This window comes from Muntiacus reevesi, chromosome 1 (genome assembly GCF_963930625.1).
Source record: "Muntiacus reevesi chromosome 1, mMunRee1.1, whole genome shotgun sequence".
Lineage (NCBI taxonomy): Eukaryota > Metazoa > Chordata > Mammalia > Artiodactyla > Cervidae > Muntiacus > Muntiacus reevesi.
In genome coordinates this window covers 55,390,560-55,409,367 of record NC_089249.1, presented here as the reverse complement: position 1 = coordinate 55,409,367, position 18,808 = coordinate 55,390,560, and the positions used below count along the sequence as shown (strand labels likewise).

At 39.7% G+C, this 18,808-nt stretch overlaps 1 protein-coding gene and 1 long non-coding RNA gene across 2 annotated transcripts in view; both read left to right on the top strand.

Annotated features, from left to right (window-relative positions):
- LOC136174363 (uncharacterized) overlaps window positions 1-12,113 on the top strand; it is a 75,441-nt gene extending 63,328 nt beyond the window's left edge. Inside the window, exon 3 of the long non-coding RNA XR_010664397.1 lies at window positions 12,042-12,113. This is a non-coding gene — a long non-coding RNA (uncharacterized lncRNA). The remainder of the gene's footprint in view (window positions 1-12,041) is intronic.
- A 125-nt stretch (window positions 12,114-12,238) lies between these two features.
- MRTFA (myocardin related transcription factor A) overlaps window positions 12,239-18,808 on the top strand; it is a 124,115-nt gene continuing 117,545 nt past the window's right edge. The window contains exon 1 of the mRNA XM_065944442.1: window positions 12,239-12,303. The gene's annotated coding sequence lies outside the window, so the exon portion shown is untranslated. The remainder of the gene's footprint in view (window positions 12,304-18,808) is intronic.

The following is an 18,808-nucleotide window of genomic DNA, read 5'->3' as shown; positions in this document are numbered from 1 at the left end:
AACTTGTACATGCTGTTTGCTCTGCATGGCAGACTGCTGCTTGTCGGATTCAGGTAGCGTCAGATTGTGTAGTGGTTAGAAGCATGGGTTCTGAAACCTGATTGCCTGTGTTCAAGTTACTATTTAACCTCTCAGTGCCTTCATTTCCTGAACTGTAAAAAATTGGATAATATAAGTAAATACCTCTTAATGTTGTGAGGTTGAATACATACATATGAAGTGTCTCACACAGATAAGTGCTCATTAAGTGTTGGCTATTATTCAAGTGTCAGCTCAGAGATTATCTCCTCAGTGAGACCTTTCTTGAATATATAATTTAAATGAGCCATTCCACACCCCCCGTAAAAGTTACAGTTAGCTGAAATTATTTTACTGTGTATTTATTTTTGTGTGTGTGTCTCTTTCATTGTAATGTAAGCTCCATGAAAGAAGGAATATTTTCTCTTGCACTCCCAGTGCCTAGAACAATGCCTGATATTCAGTATATACTTGTTGGGTGAATTGATGGGAGTCAGATCCATCCCAGAAGGTCCTCTTAGTGACATTAAGACTGAAGGCAGTCAGTCTCACGCAGTGAAGGGTGTGCCCATGTGTACCCAGCACCTTTAGGTTGTGGATATCTGGCAGGGGCGTATAGAGAGGTAATACAAAGAAAAAGAGTTGAACCCGCAGATAAAATACATATTTTACTTTTCTTGATTCTCAATGTTTTTATTTATTTCTTCTGCTTCCAGCTGGTAAGTTCATGTCCCTTTTTATAAGCCCTTGAGCTTACTTGTGTCTTTAAGTTTGGGGACAGCTGGTTGCCCCTCAGCATTATAAAGTTACAGCTTTATTGAGCTTCGTCTAAAATAGTGTGAGTAGAAAGTACCGATGTGTAATTAGATACTCAGCTGTATATGATAATTTTAGGAATCAGAGGGATGGTCTAAAACTCAAAGTAGGCAATCTGAGACTAGGCATTCCTGAGTTACCAACAGAGTCAGGTATGATAACAATTTATCATTCCCTTGTGTCTGTACCTCTGCCTTTTCCTCTTACTGTCTTTTTTTTTTTTTCTGTTTTATTTCTTATATTCCTGTTTGTTTCTGTCCTTCTACTCATGTCCGTGTTTTCCATATGTATATGAGTGAAAATGTTAGTCACTCAGTCGTGTCCAACTCTTTGTGACCCCGTGGGCTGTGTAGCTCACCAGGCTCTTCTGTCCATGGAATTCTCTTGGCAAGAATACTGGAGTAATAGCAAATGAAACAACTGACAAAGGATTAATTTCCAAAATATACAAGCAGCTCATACAACTCAATACCAGAAAAACAAACAACCCAGTCAAAAAGTGGGAAAATGACCTAAACAGACATTTCTCCAAAGAAGACATACAGATGGCTAACAAACACATGAAAAGATGGTCAACATTGCTCATTATTAGAGAAATGCAAATCAGAACTGCAATGAGGTATTGCTTGACACCAGTCAGAATGGCCATCATCAAAAAGTCTACAAGTGATTAATGCTGGGGAGGGTGTGGAGAAAAGGGAATGCTCTTGCACTGTTGGTGGGAATGTAAATTGATACAGCTACTATGGAAGACGGTTTAGAGATTCCTTAAAAAACTAGGAATAAAACCACCATATGACCCAGCAATCCCATTCCTAGGCATATACCCTGAGGAAACCAAAATTGAAAAAGACACATGCATCACATTGTTCATTGCAGCACTATTTACGGTAGCTAGAACATGGAAGCAACCTAGATGTCCATCAACAGATGAATGGATAAGGAAATTGTGGTACATAGACACAACAGAATATTACTCAGCCATAAAAAGGATCACGTTTGAGTCAGTTCTAATGAAGTGGATGAACCTAGAACCTATTATGCAGAGTGAAGTAAGTCAGAAAGAGAAAGATAAATACCATATTCTAATGCATATATATGGAATCTAGAAAAACGGTACTGAAGAATTTATTTACAGGGCAGCAGTGGAGAAACAGATATAGAGAATAGACTTATGGACATGGGGAGAGGGGAGGAGAGGGTGAGATGTATGAAAGAGTAACATGGAAACATACATTGCCATGTATAAAATAGATAGCCAACAGGAATTTGCTGTATGGTTCGGGAAACTCAAACAGGGCCTCTGTATCAGCCTAGAGGGGTGGGAGGGGAAGGGAGATGGGAGGGAGGTTCAAAAGGGAGGGGATATATGGTTACCTATGTCTGATTCATGTTGGGGCTTGACAGAAAACAACAAAATTCTGTAAAGCAATTATCCTTCAATTAAGAAATAAATTTTTAAAAAGTAAAAAAAAAAAAAAGAAAAGATAATACTGGAGTGGTTTGCCATACCCTTCTCCAGGGCATCTTCCTGATACAGGAATTGAACCTGGGTCTCCCTCATTGCAGGCAGATTCTTTACTGTCTTAACCACCAGGGAACTGAAATGATGTTTCTATTATCTGACTGGCTGCTGCATCCAGTACCCAAAATCGCATTCATTATCCCCTTAGGTAAAGGTCCTCCTCCTCTCTTCCCTGTTTCTATTAGCAGAATTCGTGTTCTGCGGTCATTCTGGCCTAAAACCTCGGTGTCATCTCTGATACCTCCTTTTCTTCACTCCCCCCATAACCAAATACAAACCAATTGTATCACTTATAAATTCTCTTACTCATTCCACATTAACTCAGCAGAGATTTGACTCTCTGCTCTGTGCTAGGCGTGGCTCCATGTTGTGTGTGACAGTTCCTGTCTTTCTGCATTTACTACTGCAAGTCAGGATTTCAGTAAGCTACACTTTGCCTAATGCAAGTAGCTTTGTAACTCTTTCCCCAACCTCATTGTCCTTTTTGCCAATCCAGTATTTATTCCACTGCCAGATTAATCCTCCAAAACATGGTTTGATTATGCTATTCCCCACTTTAAATTTTTATTTTACTTTATATTGAACTGTAGTTGATTTATTCCTGTTTCCTAGAGTGAAGCTCAGCTTGCTATCCCAGGCACATCTCATGTAACTTGTATGCGATTGCCCTTTTGAACATCTTCTACACCTTTTCACACCCTTGTTTTTGTTTAGGCTGTTCTGTCTCCTGGAAGAATATAAGCTCCCTGAGGTCAGGAATTTGTTTTTTTCACTGTAGCATCCCTCAGCACCCAGAAGAATACCTGGCGTGTAGTAGGTACTCAGGAGATATTTATTGAGAGAATGAATAAAAAATAAGTGAATCTTGTCAATAGTACCCATTTAGAAGTGTTTGTTGACATATAGTCGATTTACAATGTTGTGTTAATTTCTGCTTACAGCAGAGTGACTCAGTTAATGCATATATTCTTCTCCAAATTGTTTTCCATTATGGTTTATCACAGGATACTGAATATAGTTCCTTGTGGTATGCAGTAGGACCTTGTTGTTTATCCACTCTCTGTATAATCCCACACTCCCAGTACTTCCCTCCCCCATGCCTCCCTCCCTGTGGACAACCACAAGTCTGTTCTTTACGTGTGTGAGCCTGTTTCTGTGTTGTGTGTGCACGCATGCTAAGTTGCTTCAGTCGTGTCTGACTCATGGCAACCCTATGGGCTGTAGCCTGCCAGGTTCCTCTGTCCATGGGATTCTCCAGATAAGAACACTGGAGTGGGTTGCCATGTCCTCCTCCAGGGGATCTTCCCGACCTGGGGATTGAACCCATGTCTCTTACATCTCCTGCATTGGCAGATGGATTCTTTACACTAGCGCCACCTGGGAAGCCCCATTCTGTTCTATAATACTGTCCATTTTTTACGAGTGCTTTCAAACTTTAGTGTCTTAGGAACCTTTTCTGATCTTAGGTGTATTTTTATTTAAACGTAAATACCTACCTGTGACAGCACCTTTTTCTCTTTTTTTTTCTGTATCAGTGCTGACTGTGTATATGTCTTGTGGTTTCCATGAGGTTAATATAGTCAGTAGATGAGCAAATGTTCATTGAGTTCCTATTCCGTGTCAAGTATAATATCCAGCTACTTGAGTAAAAAAGACAATAGGACAGAGTCTCTTTCCTCAGTGCACTTAACTGCCTAGTGGAGGATCAGTCTGTTTTAATAGTAGTAAAAGTGAGAAGCAAGCCCGGGATCTTATGGAAGCGTAGCCTGTTGGAAAGTGATAATAGGGAGAAGAAGGTGGGTTGCAGAAGAGGCGATTCTAGCAGTCACAAGTAGAAAGCAGCAGCAGGTGCTTAGAGGGGAGTAGTGAGAAGTGAAGCAAGTGCTCTGAAGGGCCTTGTCCTGCTGTTACTGAAGAGGCAGTTCTGTATTGTTAGCTTTTATATGTTTTGTTGGAATAAGAGGAAAGACTTGGATAGCTGATTCCCCCTTGGGAGAAGCTGAAAACCTGAAGTGAGCAAAAACTGAAGATCCATGGAAGTTTCTGAAAACAAATTACTTGGGTGGTAAAGTTTTTGTTACTTGAAATGCCTTCCTACTTGAGTGATAGGCTATATAAGCAATTCCAGTTTGAAAATAATTTTTTTTTTTCTGAGAATTTGAAAGTATATTCTATCTCAGTTTCCAGCGCTGATGTTAAGAAATCTGATGTCATTTATTGTATCTCCCAATGTTGTAGGTAAGTCATTTGGGCGGGGCTTAGCTTGGGGGATTCTTCTGTTCCACATGGTGTTAACTTGTTCCACCTGGTGGCATTCAGCAAGTGACTGGGCTTGCCTGGTGGGTACAGGAGAGAACCTACCTGCCACTTTGATGGGGTATCTGGAAGGCTAGTCTTAGCTAGGTCCCTTTTCTTTCCAGTGTAGTCCTGCGACCTCTTTTTATGGTCTGTCCGTCATAGTAGTTGACTTCTACTACAGGAGTGCAGGGCTTAGACAATAAGAGTTTTAAAGATTTGGTTTATCTGTTAAAGTAAATCGAGGGGAATAAAAGTAAAAATCTGTACAGCTAAGAAAAAGTTTCATTAATTGATTTTAAAAACCACTTTTTATACAGAGAAACTTTTTTTTTGAAAGAACCACCATATCATTTGGTTGTGTGAAACTCTTTTATCACGGGTCATAATACAAAATCATGATAGTGTATACTTTTCCAGATTTATCATCTGTCTGCCTGAGCTCTTCCACTCCTCTGACACGTTTCGTGCTGTTGCTTCTAGTTACATATGCCACTCGGCACCAGCAGAAGGCACGCGGCCCCCAGAGGGGGTGGGGAGGAGAAAGGATGAGGCGGAACCAGGCCAGCAGGAGAGGGAAGCAGATGGGTTGTGGGAGATGACCCTGCCCCCATGTTGTTTTGTTCTGGCTGCTACTGATCATATGTGAATCAGCAGCCAAGAAACTGAAGCTGGTGATCCTATGATGAAAAAGAAAGTTTGACTTTGGATTCAGTAGAAGTATAAATTTACACCATTAAAACATGATGCAGATTTTTTTTCTCTTGGTTATTTTAATTACATTTCCTTTGAGATATTTCGGAAGGTATTTTGAGACATAACTTTAATTTTTCTAAATAGCATTATACATATAGTCTGAGATAAATATTACTCTTTCAGCTTTTCTTTTTCATGCAAATTGTACAGTAAATACAGTTTTAGGAGTATTCAAGAACTGGTAGAGCAGACTTAATCTATGATGGCAATGCCTCAGCATTTTTGGTTCTTGTCTGTAGATTCCCAGTTAACTAGGACTTTCTCCTGTGGGCTATTTAAAAGTGAGTAGAAAGTAGGTATGTTCGCTGGAGAAATAAATCTTCCCAATGTATATATTTCATGCTAAATATTCTCTCCTTTCTTTTGTCAGTGCTTACCCTTGACTTTTGTTTGGCTTATTTTCTAAGGTGAAAATTAAGGAAGCCTTACTTTATGTCTTACCAAGTCTTTACTTTGTTCTGTGGAAGACTATTATTTAAAAAAAATTTTTTTTTAAAATTATAAGAATGTTAGCAAACATACATCAATATAGAGAGAACAACAGTATAATGAATCTCCATATGCCCAATATAAAGCTTCAGTAGTTAGCAATGTTCTGTCACTCTTGTTTCATCTCTTCTGCCGGCCCCTAATGATTTTTTTATGGAAGAATTTTTGTAATACCATTTAATGTTAGCATTTTGAAAGAAATCTTTCCATTAAATTGAAATTAATTAACTTGAAATCATTCAGTTAAATACTACTATAGCATGTAACTTGCCTGGTAAAAATGTGTGGTAAACTATCTATATAGGTATGTAAAATTTTCATGTGACTTCTTTAAGCCCTTAATAATCTTATAAATATGGAACTTAATCCCTTTACCAGCTCAGCTGGAAAAGAATCTGCATGCAGTGTGGGAGAACTGGGTTCAATCCCTGGGTTGGGAAGATCCCCTGGAGAAGGGAAAGGCTACCCACTCCAGTATTCTGGCCTGGAGAATTCCATGGACTGTATAGTTCATGGGGTTGCAAAGTGCAGGACATGACTGAGCAACTTTCAACAATCAGATGCTAAACTAATAAAATAAATTCTGAATGGAACACTGAATAAAAGTTCTTCAAACTGCGTTTTCTTTCATTCAAGGTAGTGGCAGGCAGTCATGGTCCAGGTCATTACAGGATTCAATATTCCCTTCTGTAATCTATTGAAAATGCACGAGTCTAAAACACATCACTTTTTAAACTTCATTTTTCTTCATGCCTGGACTTGACTTGGTTTGACTTTCTTTGAGGGGCCATATTCTGGTTTCTTTTAAAGAGATATCTTTTTTTTTTTAAAGAAGTACTGGTTATGTGTATTAAGTGCATACCAGAATTACAGACTCATGCAGTTTAACTTCATTTGCTTTGTTAAAAAAATCAGGATATCATGTGATGGGTGGATCTTTATTGTCTTTTGGGAGCAGCAACACATGTGAATGTCAGATATCTGAATCTTAGCTATAATAATTTTCTAATTCAAAGTAATAGGAGAAAGGTTGTTCTGAATTACTGAAAAATAAATTTAAGGACACTTTAAAGAATAGACAATTTATTCTTTCAAACTCAGTGACTAATATGGGTTAGTTTAGTAAATTATTTCTTAAGCAGAGATCTTGCCAAGCTATTTCAAAATTATTGTGGTAAAAAACATGATACTAAATTTACCATCTTAATCATTTTTAAGTGGATAGCTCAGTAGTGTTAAGTATATTCACATTATTGTCCAACAGATCTCTAGAATTTTTGTATCTTACAAAGCTGAAACTCCATATTGAGAAACACTATTGCCAGTCCATTTTAAATGCAAAAATAGCTCATTTGAAATGAGAAATATACATTTACATATTAACATTGACTGTGTTATATGTTTAGTCTCTTTTGTAATTGTGTTAAGAATTATACATTATGAGGTAGTATTTTAGTTTTTCTCTTAATCTGGTAAACATTATAAAATTACTGGCATTCTCTTATCCTACCCCTCCCTCAAAGTAGCATAAAATTTTTCTTAATCTCATACTTGATTGTAGACTCACAGATATCAGTGAAGTCTGAAATAAGGAGATTTTGCTGTTTTGTTAAGAACTTTTTGTATGAAACTATAATTCTGCCCCAGCAGCTTACCTGGAGTACTTGAATGAGGTTTGCTGATTCCTGTCCAGTCTTCTTATATCATTCAGATTTTCCTCAAGACCTATCTGTCTTGGTCCCCAGATTATCTTTTAAGTGTCTTTCATTTGCTTTTGTCTATGGGCAAGTGTTTATCAAGTGGATGTTAAATGTGCAAATACTATTTGCAGGGTCTGTCTACTCTCTACACACACAGCTGTTACCATCTCAGTTAAACATCATTTTCTAATGAGAGGTATGAACTCATATAGTCTATAATGACTTAGCAAATGTCTTTTCCCAGTTTTATTGAGATATAATCGATATATAGCACTGTGTAAGTTTAAGGTGTAAAGTGTAAATAATGGCTTGACTTACATATACTGTGAAATGTTTACCACAATAAGTTTTGTTAACTTTCATCATCTCATATAAATGAAAAAAATTTTTTTCTCTGTGATGAGAGCTGTTAGGATATACTCCTTTAAAAACTTACACATGTATAGCAGTGTTAGCTCTAGTTGTGATTGGAAGTTTGTATTTTTTTGACAACCTTCATCCAGTTCCTCCACCTCCCACCCCCACTACTGGTAACTACAAGTGTGATCTTTTTCTGTGTGAGTTTTTATTTTTGTTTTGTTTTCTAAATTCCATATATTTGTCTTTTTCTGTCTAATTTATTTAATTTGGCATGATGTGCTTAAGGTCTCTGCATATTTTTGCAAATAGCAGTATTTCCTTCTTTTTGTGGCTGAGTAATATTCCAGTGTATATTCACAACCCTAAAGTTGAAGTTTTGGTAGTGTCCTGCTGCTGCTTTCCTTAGGACTCATTTGAGGGGGGCGGGGGCGGGGAGAGAGTGTGTGTGTGTGTTTAAACTCACTTCTCAGTGCCATCATCTATGTGCGTTTGTGTGTCTGTGTGAGCATGCTCATACGTTTCAGGGTGTTTGAGGATTCTGTCCTAAGGAGTTTGAGTATCAAAGGATTACTACCACACCTCGGCCAAGTTTTTTTAATCTAAAATTTCACTGATTTATACTTCAGTGAAATTCAACCCAACTTTACAGAGAAGTTTCAGTGCAGCTCCCTAGCCCGTCAGACTCAAAACCTCCTTTTCTGTCCTCTGTGGACATGAAAACCTAAGCTGTGTGGCCACCAAGACCAGCAGCTTCCCCAGAGCCAACCGTGTGCTGCACCGCGTCTTGACTACTTTTCGTTTCACCGCTGTGGTTCCTAGTTCCTGCCTCATTCCTGGAGCCAGAGGTTTCTCTACTTTCTTGTTAGTTCAGCTGTGTATTTAAAGAAAGAAAGTCACGTCACTCAGTCGTGTCTGACTCTTTGTGACCCCATGGACTGTAACCTACCAGGTTCCTCCATCCATGGGATTTTCCAGGCAAGAATACTGGAGTGGGTTGCCATTTCCTTCTCCAGGAGATCTCCCCGACTCAGGGATTGAACCCCGGTCTCCCCATTGTAGGCACATGCTTTACCATCTGAGCCACCAGGGAAGCTCGTGCATTTAAAACACTTGTTCAGATTTATCCAGCATTTCTAGGTGTTTTATAGCTAGGAAACATTCAGACTGCCTGGTCCCTGCCCCATTGCTAGAAATCGAAATCGGCCTCTTCACTCGACAAAATAGACTGGAACCCAAAGATGGGACCTGAGGCCACACAGCATGTCTGAGAAACACCTAGACTTAGGCTCTGGGCCTCTTGAGGTTTCTCTCTCCTGCAGGGGACAAGGAAAGATGTGGCTCAGTCATGAACTCAGCGACTTTGGGCAGACCCTGAGCCCACACCCCACTGCCCAAAGCCTGTCCTGGGGTGGAGAGCACAGGGCCGGGCCCATGGAGTTTGGGGAAGGGCTGCAGAGGCAGGGGTGGCGGAGGGCAGGGGCAGACGGGCTCTGGGAGAGGCTGGGCACTCAGGCTTCCTGGAGCCAGGCTGCAGCTCTTCCACGTGGTGCACAGAGAGCCGGCCCACACCCCCACACAGAGCTCTTCTTCCCGCAAAGGATTTTTGAATATCATAAAATTGAATTTTTTAGTGTGAAAAGGCTCCTGTTAAAGAAAGCAAACATGCTATTAGCAAATAAGCCAGAAGGATTAATCATGTATAACCGTTGTTTTCTCCTGGTACACATAGAGACATGGCTTAAATGATGGTAAATCATAGACAAGATGGGCAAAATTCTTTGAAGGTCAGATTCTGGATTTTCTTGGTAGGCATTTGTTATTATATAATTCCTACAAAATTTCAAACCCTTTAACAGTTGTTTTTCCAGTGTCTGCCCATATTATCTCTTAGACTGTTGCATTCCTAAAATATATTTTTTCTTTTGAACATCCCTCACTCACTTTCTTTCACCCTTTTTGGAGTAGAGAGTCCTTCTTAATATCCTTGTTCTTCTTAATGTCAAACCCCACCCCCCTTAATTGCTCTTACCTGGATCATTTCCTTTCCTTTGTATTTTATGAGGGTCAACTAGAATTACAATTAGCTTTGGGCACAGTGAAAGCTTTACATGAAGGTGAATGTGATGGTCCTTTTAGTTTTCAATGTCTTTCTTCATTTCATGGCTTTCCAATATTTTGGTGATTTCTTCATCTGAAGCACATTAGATGCAAGTCCTCACTAAAGTCTGCAGGGAGCCCCTAGGCCCCCTTTTTAGATTAAGAATTATAGCCTCTTCATTATAAAAACAATACATATTTTAGAGAAAATTTGGAAACTAAAAGTAAAAATTTTCATAGTCCAACAAACAAAAGCCATTTTGTGTTTTGGTAAACTTCCTCATGGCTTCAGTTGGTAAAGAATCTACCTGCAATGCAGGAGTCCCTGGTTTGATCCCTGGGCTGGGAAGATCCCCTGGAGAAGGAAATGGCAACCCACTCCAGCATTCTTGCCTGGGAAATCCCGTGGACAGAGGAGCCTGGCGGGCTACAGTGCATGGAGTCACAAAGAGTTGAACATGACTGAGTAACTCTTTATGGTCTTTTTTCCCATGTAATATTTTTATATGAGTATGTATTTTTATATCTTAACTTTAAATAAATATTTTCTGCATTTTAAATGCTTTGAAAAAAATCTTCATAATTCCACAGGATTTGGCAGGTGAATATAGTCTTAATTCCCTTAACCATTAATTCTCATGTTTTTGAAAAGACTTTCATGTTATTTGTATTCTTTTTTCATTTTTAAAGATCTTTTTCTTATGTTGGCATATGTTTTGCTTTTTAGTATCACATTCCTGGGTACTATGATTAAGTATTCAGGTAGGTTAAAATATTTGAGCTAAAAACCAAAAACACTACTTTGAAATACTACTTTGAAAAGATAATATACACCTCAGTGTTCATAACAGCATTATTTACACTTGGCTGTATATGGAAACAACCTACATGCCTGTCAACAGATGAGTGGATAAAGCAGACGTGATATACGTATATATATATATATATACACACACACACGTACATATATATGTATATATATGTGTACACATACACACAGTGGAACACCATTCAGCCATGAAAAAGAACAGATTTTTGCCATTTGCAGCAACATGGATGGACTTGGAGGTCATTTTGTTAAGTAAAATAAGTCATAGAGAGAAAGACAAATACTGTGTGATATCACTTACATGTGGAATCTAAAAATATACAACCAACTAGTGAATATAACAAAAAAGAAGCAGATGCACAGATACAGGGAACAAGCCAGTGGTGTCCAGTTGGGGGCTGGTGGGGTGGAGAGGCAATATGGATGGAAGAGGAGTGAGAGGGACAGACTGCTGGGTGTCAGCTAGGATCAAGGATGCAGCATACAAAATGGGGAATATAGCCAGCATTTCGATGGAAAGTAACCTTTAAAAGTTGTATAAAAATTTTAAAAAATTGAGCAATTATCCATTATCAAACAGACATCTCCATATTTCTGTGTGGAATCTAGTGGTTAAGGAATTCTTTTCTTAAAGAAATTTTCTCCCCCAGATTAAGTTGGTGCAATATACCTTAATATTATTAAGTATTATTTCTCAAGATATTTTTCCTTAGTAGTTGGAAGGTAACCGTGATCTCATAGCTCTTTCTCCTTGCTACTGTTTCCTTTTATCCTATGAGACATGTGTATATATTGGTTTTTTTTATTTCTATAGTATTTTATTTATTTAAAAATTTATTTTAATTGGAGGATAATTACTTTAGAATATTGTGATGGTTTTTGCCATATATCCACATGTTTGTGCGTTACTTTTATTTCAATTGTACATTGTCCTCCTGAGTGATATAGTTGAGGACAATTGCCAGACTTGAAATCTCATGCACTCTGTGAGCATAGTAAATATTAATTTAATAATAATGCTAACTTACTTTACAAAAAACTTTTTAAGAATAGTGGTAGCGCACCAGTAATGTGATAATTAGTATTTAGCATTCTGTACTCAGTGGAATAGTCTCTTTTCCACATCTGAACTTTTCGTTTCCTTTTCCATTTCCAGGTTGCCATCACGAAAGCCAAGGTGGATTTCTCCAGTGTAGTGTGCCTGCCCCCTTCCGTCATTGCTGTGAATGGGCTGGACGGAGGAGGGGCCGGCGAGAATGATGATGAACCGGTTCTGGTGTCCCTGTCCGCGGCTCCCAGCCCCCAGAGCGAGGCTGTTGCCAATGAACTGCAGGAGCTCTCCTTGCAGCCCGAGCTGACCCTCGGCCTCCACCCTGCCAGAAATCCCAATTTGCCTCCACTTAGTGAGCGGAAGAATGGTGAGTAGATATGGAATTATTGAATTGCATGATTTGAATGAAGATCTTCATGTTTATAATGTCATAGATGCTTTATTTTATGTCTCCTGGAAGTTTCTTATAATCTTACTATTTTTTATAAAATGGGGAAATAATAAGTTTAGATGATCATTGTAAGCCCAGCATTTCCTGCCTGGATTACCATAATTATGTTCTATTTTTTTTTTCTACTTCTTTGCTTCTCCTTATGTAGTAATATTTCTCATTTTTAAAGCCCATACACACATTTATGCAATACTTACATTAATTGGGGAGACAAATTGTTTTGGCTAATTTTGTCCTTTTAATTTTCCATAATTTTAGAATCAGCTTGTGAAGTTCTATAAGAAAACTCATTGGGATTTTTTCCTCCAAATGAAAAATTTCAAACATATGATGAAGTAGAGAGCTTTGCAATGCACTCCTTTATATCCATCACTCAGATTCTGCCATTAACATTTTATAATATTTTCTTTATAATAGATCTATCCCTCTGTGCATCAATCCACCTTATTTTTTGGATGCATTTCAAAGTAAATTGCAGACATTTCCATTTTATCAAAATATAACATTGATACAGAGTAACACAAATTGTAAGCATTGTAGTTGTTGAGTTATCATAACGTGAATATACTTGTGCATAATTACTACTTAAGGAAGAAATAAAACATTTCCAGCACCGCAGAACCACCCCTTGTGCTTCTTCCCAGTCAGTATTCTCTCTTCCTGCCCAGGGAAGAGTACCGTCCTGACTTTGAACGTAATAGGTTAGCTAATAGGTTAGCATTGTTTGTTTCTAAACTTGGGGCTTCCCTGGTGGCTCAGACGCTAAAGAATCCACCTGCAGTGTAGGAGACCTGGGTTCGATCCCTGGGTCGGGGCGATCCCCTGGAGAAGAGGATGGATATCTGCTCCAGTATTCTGGCTGGACAATCCCGTGAACAGAGAAGCCTGATGGCTGCGTCCATGGGGTCACAAAGAGTTGGACACAACTGAGCAACGGCACACACGCAAACTTGACGTGAATCGGTGTTCCTTTGGTGGCTTCTTTGATGTTTTTGAAATTTATTTTTGTTGAATTGTGTGTGGCTATAGTTTATTTTCATTGCTGTATAAACCATTTCATGATTGTAATTTGTCCATTTTTACTTTTGATGGATGTTTGGTTTGTTTTAGTTTGAGGCTGTTACGAATCATGCTGCTGTGGAGTTCTTGTACATGTCTTTGGGTGCACTTGTTGGGATTTTGATTTTGAGGGGGGAAAATATACATTGTAAATGTTGGGTCTTCCTGTCCATTTAGTTAGCTTTATTTCTCTGATTAAATAAGCCTTCTTTAATAGAAACCCACTGATTTTATAATTTTTTTTTTCACAAATGTCGTGTAAATATTTCATTAGGTTTGTTCCCTAATGTCTTTTTCTTGGGCAGACATTTTAAGTGGTATATTTGTATAAAATACGTTTTGACTGTTTGATAGTTGTACCAAATACCAAACCTTTTTGAAACTCCTCTGACTTTTCTACATCCATGGCCTCCACTTCCACCCCCTCTACCCTCTGCTGCTTTCTTGCTAACTCTTACTGGTCCTTCAGGATTCTGTTCGGACATGGCTCCGTTTGAGAAGCCTGCCCTCACCCATACCCAGTGGTAGGTGTCCCTCTTTGTGTTTGCCCCGTTGCCCTTTGTCATCGTACTTCTTCATCTCCCTGTTGGTAATTGGCATTCTCCACTCAATAGACCTTCAACCGAGTCTGAAATCAGACATTGTTACACTCCTCTCAGAACCCTTCAGTGTCTTGCCCTGAGACTTATGATGAAATCATAGTTCTTATGAGGTGGTCCTGGTATCACCTCTGACCTGATCTCTCACCTCCATTCCCCAGCTCACTGTTCCAGCCATGCTTACTTTCCTGCTATTTCTTGAATGGGTCAAGTATGCTTCCACCCCAGGGCCTTGACACTTGTCCCGTTACTGAAGTTCCTGCACAAATGTCATTTCTTTGGGAGGCCTTTCCCACCTATCTTATCTAAGATAGCACCTTCTGTGACTCTCTGTCTTGCTTTGCTTTTCTCTAAGCACTTACTATGACTTGTATGTGTGGATTTGTATGTGTGTGTATATATCTTTATTATCTGTATTCCCCGTCTTTGATAGTATTTACATTTCATGAGGCTAGAAACTTTTTTGTTCATGGTGTATATTCTACTCTTGGTTCACAGTGGGCACCCAATAAATATTTGTTGAATAAATAGGTGAATGGTTTACTTGTTTGTGGCAAGAACTCTGTTTTATATCCATAGTGGGAAATGTAGTGGAAACTCAGCATTTTTTATTTTGGGAAATCGTGGACACTCAAGCAGTTGTTTGTGTTCTTTTCCCATTTCTAATTTCTACTTATTCCCCCAAGATGGCAGAAAGTTCAGCTTATTTATATGCTAAGGGGAAAGAGTTGGTCCAGAAGGAAAAGCTGGAGACAGAAAAAGAGAAAGGATGACCGATGGAACAAAGTTCTTGGGAGATGCGAAAGGATGGGATCCAAAGATACTGGCTCTGCCTTGACGTGAGTGGGGACTGGCATTCCTCTGGGACAGGAGCAATGGCGGCGAAGGTGATGACAGACAGCAGACAACAAAGCTCTCGTCTTGGGCAGGAAGTGGGGAGATTAGTGCCAACAGCTGTGATGGTCTCAGTGGAGTAGAAGGCAGCGGTTGCTGTTGAGGCAGAGGTGTTGGTGTTTCTTCAGCCTTTCTCTCTCAGTTCTTTGTCATATAAATCAGCCGATTCCTGCCCTCACCCCCACCCCCGGCCATTTTGAATAACAGTAATTCCCTTCCCTTTAGAGTCAAACTCCTAAAAGAGGAGTTTACAGTTACTGTCTCTACTTTCCCACCTTCTGGCCTCTGTCACTGCCTCTCTTCAGAAGCTGCCATTGCCAAAATCATTAGTGTTCTTTTTGTTGTAGATCAGATAGGGACTCTATTCTGTTTGACCTTAGTGCAGCATTTGGTTGGCCACCGCCCCTCACCCCTGAAACTTTTCCTCCAGTGATGTCTGTGACACTGCTCTTTACTAGTTTTTAAAACTTGATCTTGCTAGTCACTCCTCTGCACAGATCTTTCTACTGTCTTTCTCTGCTTACCTCTTCCTTTCATGGATCACAGCCTTGTCGTGGTGAAGTGGCTTGCGTAACTCAGTGAAGCTATGAGCCGTGCCATGCAAGGCCACACAAAATGTACAGGTCATAGTGAAGCGTTCTGACAAAACACGGTCCACTGGAGGAGGAAATGGCAAACCACTTCAGTGTTCTTGCCGCAAGAACCCCATGGACAATATGAAAAGGCACAAAGTTTATAACACTGGAAGATGAGCCCCTCAGGTTGGAATGTGTCCAGTATGCTACTAGGGGAGAGCAGAGGGCAATTACTAATAGCTCCAGATGTGGCTGGGCCAAAGTGGAAATGATGCTCAGTTGTGGATGTGTCTGGTGGTGAAAGTAAAAGTCCGATGCTGTAAAGAGCAATATTGCATAGGAACCTGGAATGTTAGGTCCATGAATCGAGGTGAATTGGATGTGGTAGGTGGGTAGACAGCATCACCAATTCCATGGACATGACTTTGAGCGAGCCCTGGGAGGCAGTGCAGGACAGAAGAGCCTGGAGTGCTGTGGTGCATGGGGTCACAGAGTCAGACGCGACTTACTGACTGAGCAGCATTGACGACTACTCACCTCTTAAATTTTATCACTCTCCGGTGTTCAGCTCTAGAGTTTCCTTACTTCTTACTTGGTATCTTTACCTTGAATGGTTTTCCCCAGAACTCTGGCTTTAACCACCATTATATGCCATTGACTCCATATTCTATCTCCAGGCCACGTCTCTGCTGAGTCCAGACTCAGACTTGGTTGCCTTGTGTCTTCACTGGATGTGGTGCAGACTCAATATGCTCAGAGTAAAACTCATCATCTTACTGCTGTTCCTCCTGAATTCTTCACTGTAGGAATTGGGACCACCATTTACCCAGATGTTCAGAACAGGGAGTTGTTTTGTTTTCCTTCTGAATGAAAACTTAAAGAGTTTCATTTGTTTCATAATCAGATAAAGTATAGGAAAAAAGAAAAAAATTCCTTCCTAACTGTGCAGTTCAGTGATAGCCAGTGGGAGCAGTTAGTTTATTTTCTGTCATTTTTTGTTTGTTCATTTATTTGTTTACTCTTATACATGTATACTCTGTATAAATTAGTTTCATGTAATATTTTATGAGATTTTACTATATCATTCAGCTGTCTTAGAAAACGTTTTTCTCTGCTTGATATTTGAATTGTGTGTATACAGCATTTATCCAGTCTCCTTTGAAACTCTTGCCTTGGTTTTATTTTTTTATGTTATAAATAAAACTGCAGTAAACATCTTGGTGTATAAATCTTGGTGCAAGTAGCTGTAGGACAAACTGCAGGAGTGGATGAAAAGATAAGGACATAAAGAACACTCTGTCCTTCTGATTGCAAAAGTAGCATGTTTGGGTATGAAGTTTTTAATTTTAAAGTCATTTCCAAATTGTCCTCCAGAAGTAATTTTTTATTCCATCTTCTTTCTTTCTTCTCTTTCCCCCCAGCCACCGATTTTTGTAAATTTCACAATGGTCATTTCTACTGAATTCATTCTTTTCTTACAGTCTTTATGGCTGACACTTAGTTCAAACTCTTAATAATGTCACATTTGGATTACTCCAAGAATGGCCTTCTAACTAATGTCTCCTTGTTTTAGATCTTGTCCCTGTGGCCCCTGGGATGATCTTTCTAAGCCATAAATGAGGTTGATGCTCTCCTTCATGAAATCCCTTAGCGGATCCCAATTCTTCCCCTTGTTCTCATCCTGGAAGACCTTCATAGCCAGCTTCTGCCCCGCCCCTCATCTCTTCCTGCTTACAATAAAATATTTAGGTTTTCCCGTAAGAGATACTTCCACAGCTCAGTTCTACTTCATGTCCTCTTTTTCTTTCCTGTAAGGACCTTCTTCTTCTTCTGACTCTTGTTTCTTTCAAGTCTGAAACCAGGGGAAGGTGCTGCTTCCTTCAGGACTTCTTCCTCAGACTCTCAGGTTAGGGACTTGCCCTTTGTGTTCTTCAGAAGAACCCTGTGCATAATTACCTACTTATTTTTTATCATATTTGACTAGATGAGAAACTTTGTGAAAGGAAGGATTATGTTTTATTTATTGTGGTATCTTTCAGTTCAGTTCAGTTGCTTAGTCGTGTCTGACTCTGCAACCCCATGGACTGCAGCATGCCAGGCCTCCCTGTCCATCACCAACTCCCGGAGTTCACCAAACCCATGTCCACTGAGTCAGTGATGCCATCCAACCATCTCATCCTCTGTCGTCCCCTTCTCCTCTCACTTTCAATCTTTCCCAGCATCAGGGTCTTTTCAAATGAGTCAGTCCTTTGTGTCAGGTGGCCAAAGTATTGGAGTTTCAGCTTCAGCATCAGTCCTTCCAATGAATATTCAGGACTGATTTCCTTTAGGGTGGACTGGTTGGATCTTTCTGCAATCCAAGGGACTCTCAAGAGTCTTCTCCAACACCACAGCTCAAAAGCATCAATTGTTCTGCGCTCAGCTTTCTCTATAGTCCAACTCTCACATCCATACATGACTACTGGCAAAACCATAGCCTTGACTAGATGGACCTTTGTTGGCAAAGTAATGTCTCTACTTTTTAATATGCTGTCTAGATTGGTCATAACTTTCCTTCCAAGGAGTAAGCGTCTTTTAATTTCATGGCTGCATTCACCATCTGCAGGGATTTTGGAGCCCCCACCCCCGCGCCCCCCCCCCCCCCCAAGCTGTCACTGTTTCTACTGTTTCCCTATCTAATTGCCATGAAGTGATGGGACTGGATGCCATCATCTTAGTTTTCTAAATGTTGAACTTTCAGCCAACTTTTTCACTTGGAAACACAACTTTCACATAGAAGTTAAATAATCAGGGTGACAATATACAGCCTTGACGTACTCCTTTCCCTATTTGGAACCAGTCTGTTGTTCCATGTCCAGTTCTAACTGTTGCTTCCTGACCTGCATACAGATTTCTCAGGAGGCAGGTCAGGTGGTCTGGTATTTCCATCTCTTTCAGAATTTTCCACAGTTTGTTGTGATCCACACAGTCAAAGGCTTTGGCATGGTCAATAAAGCAGAAATAGATGTTTTTCTGGAACTCTTGTTTTTTCGATGATCCAACAGATGTTGGCAGCTTCATCTCTGGTTTCTTTGCTTTTTCTAAAACCAGCTTGAAGATCTGGAAGTTCATGGTTCATGTACTGTTGAAGCCTGGCTTGGAGAATTTTGAACATTACTTGACTAGTATGTGAGATGAGTGCAGTTGCAAGTGAGATGAGTGGTATCTTTAGTGCCTAGCCAAAAACTCTAATGTAATGTACTCATGAATCAAGAAGTGAAAGTCGTTCAGTTGTGTCCGACTCTTTATGACCCC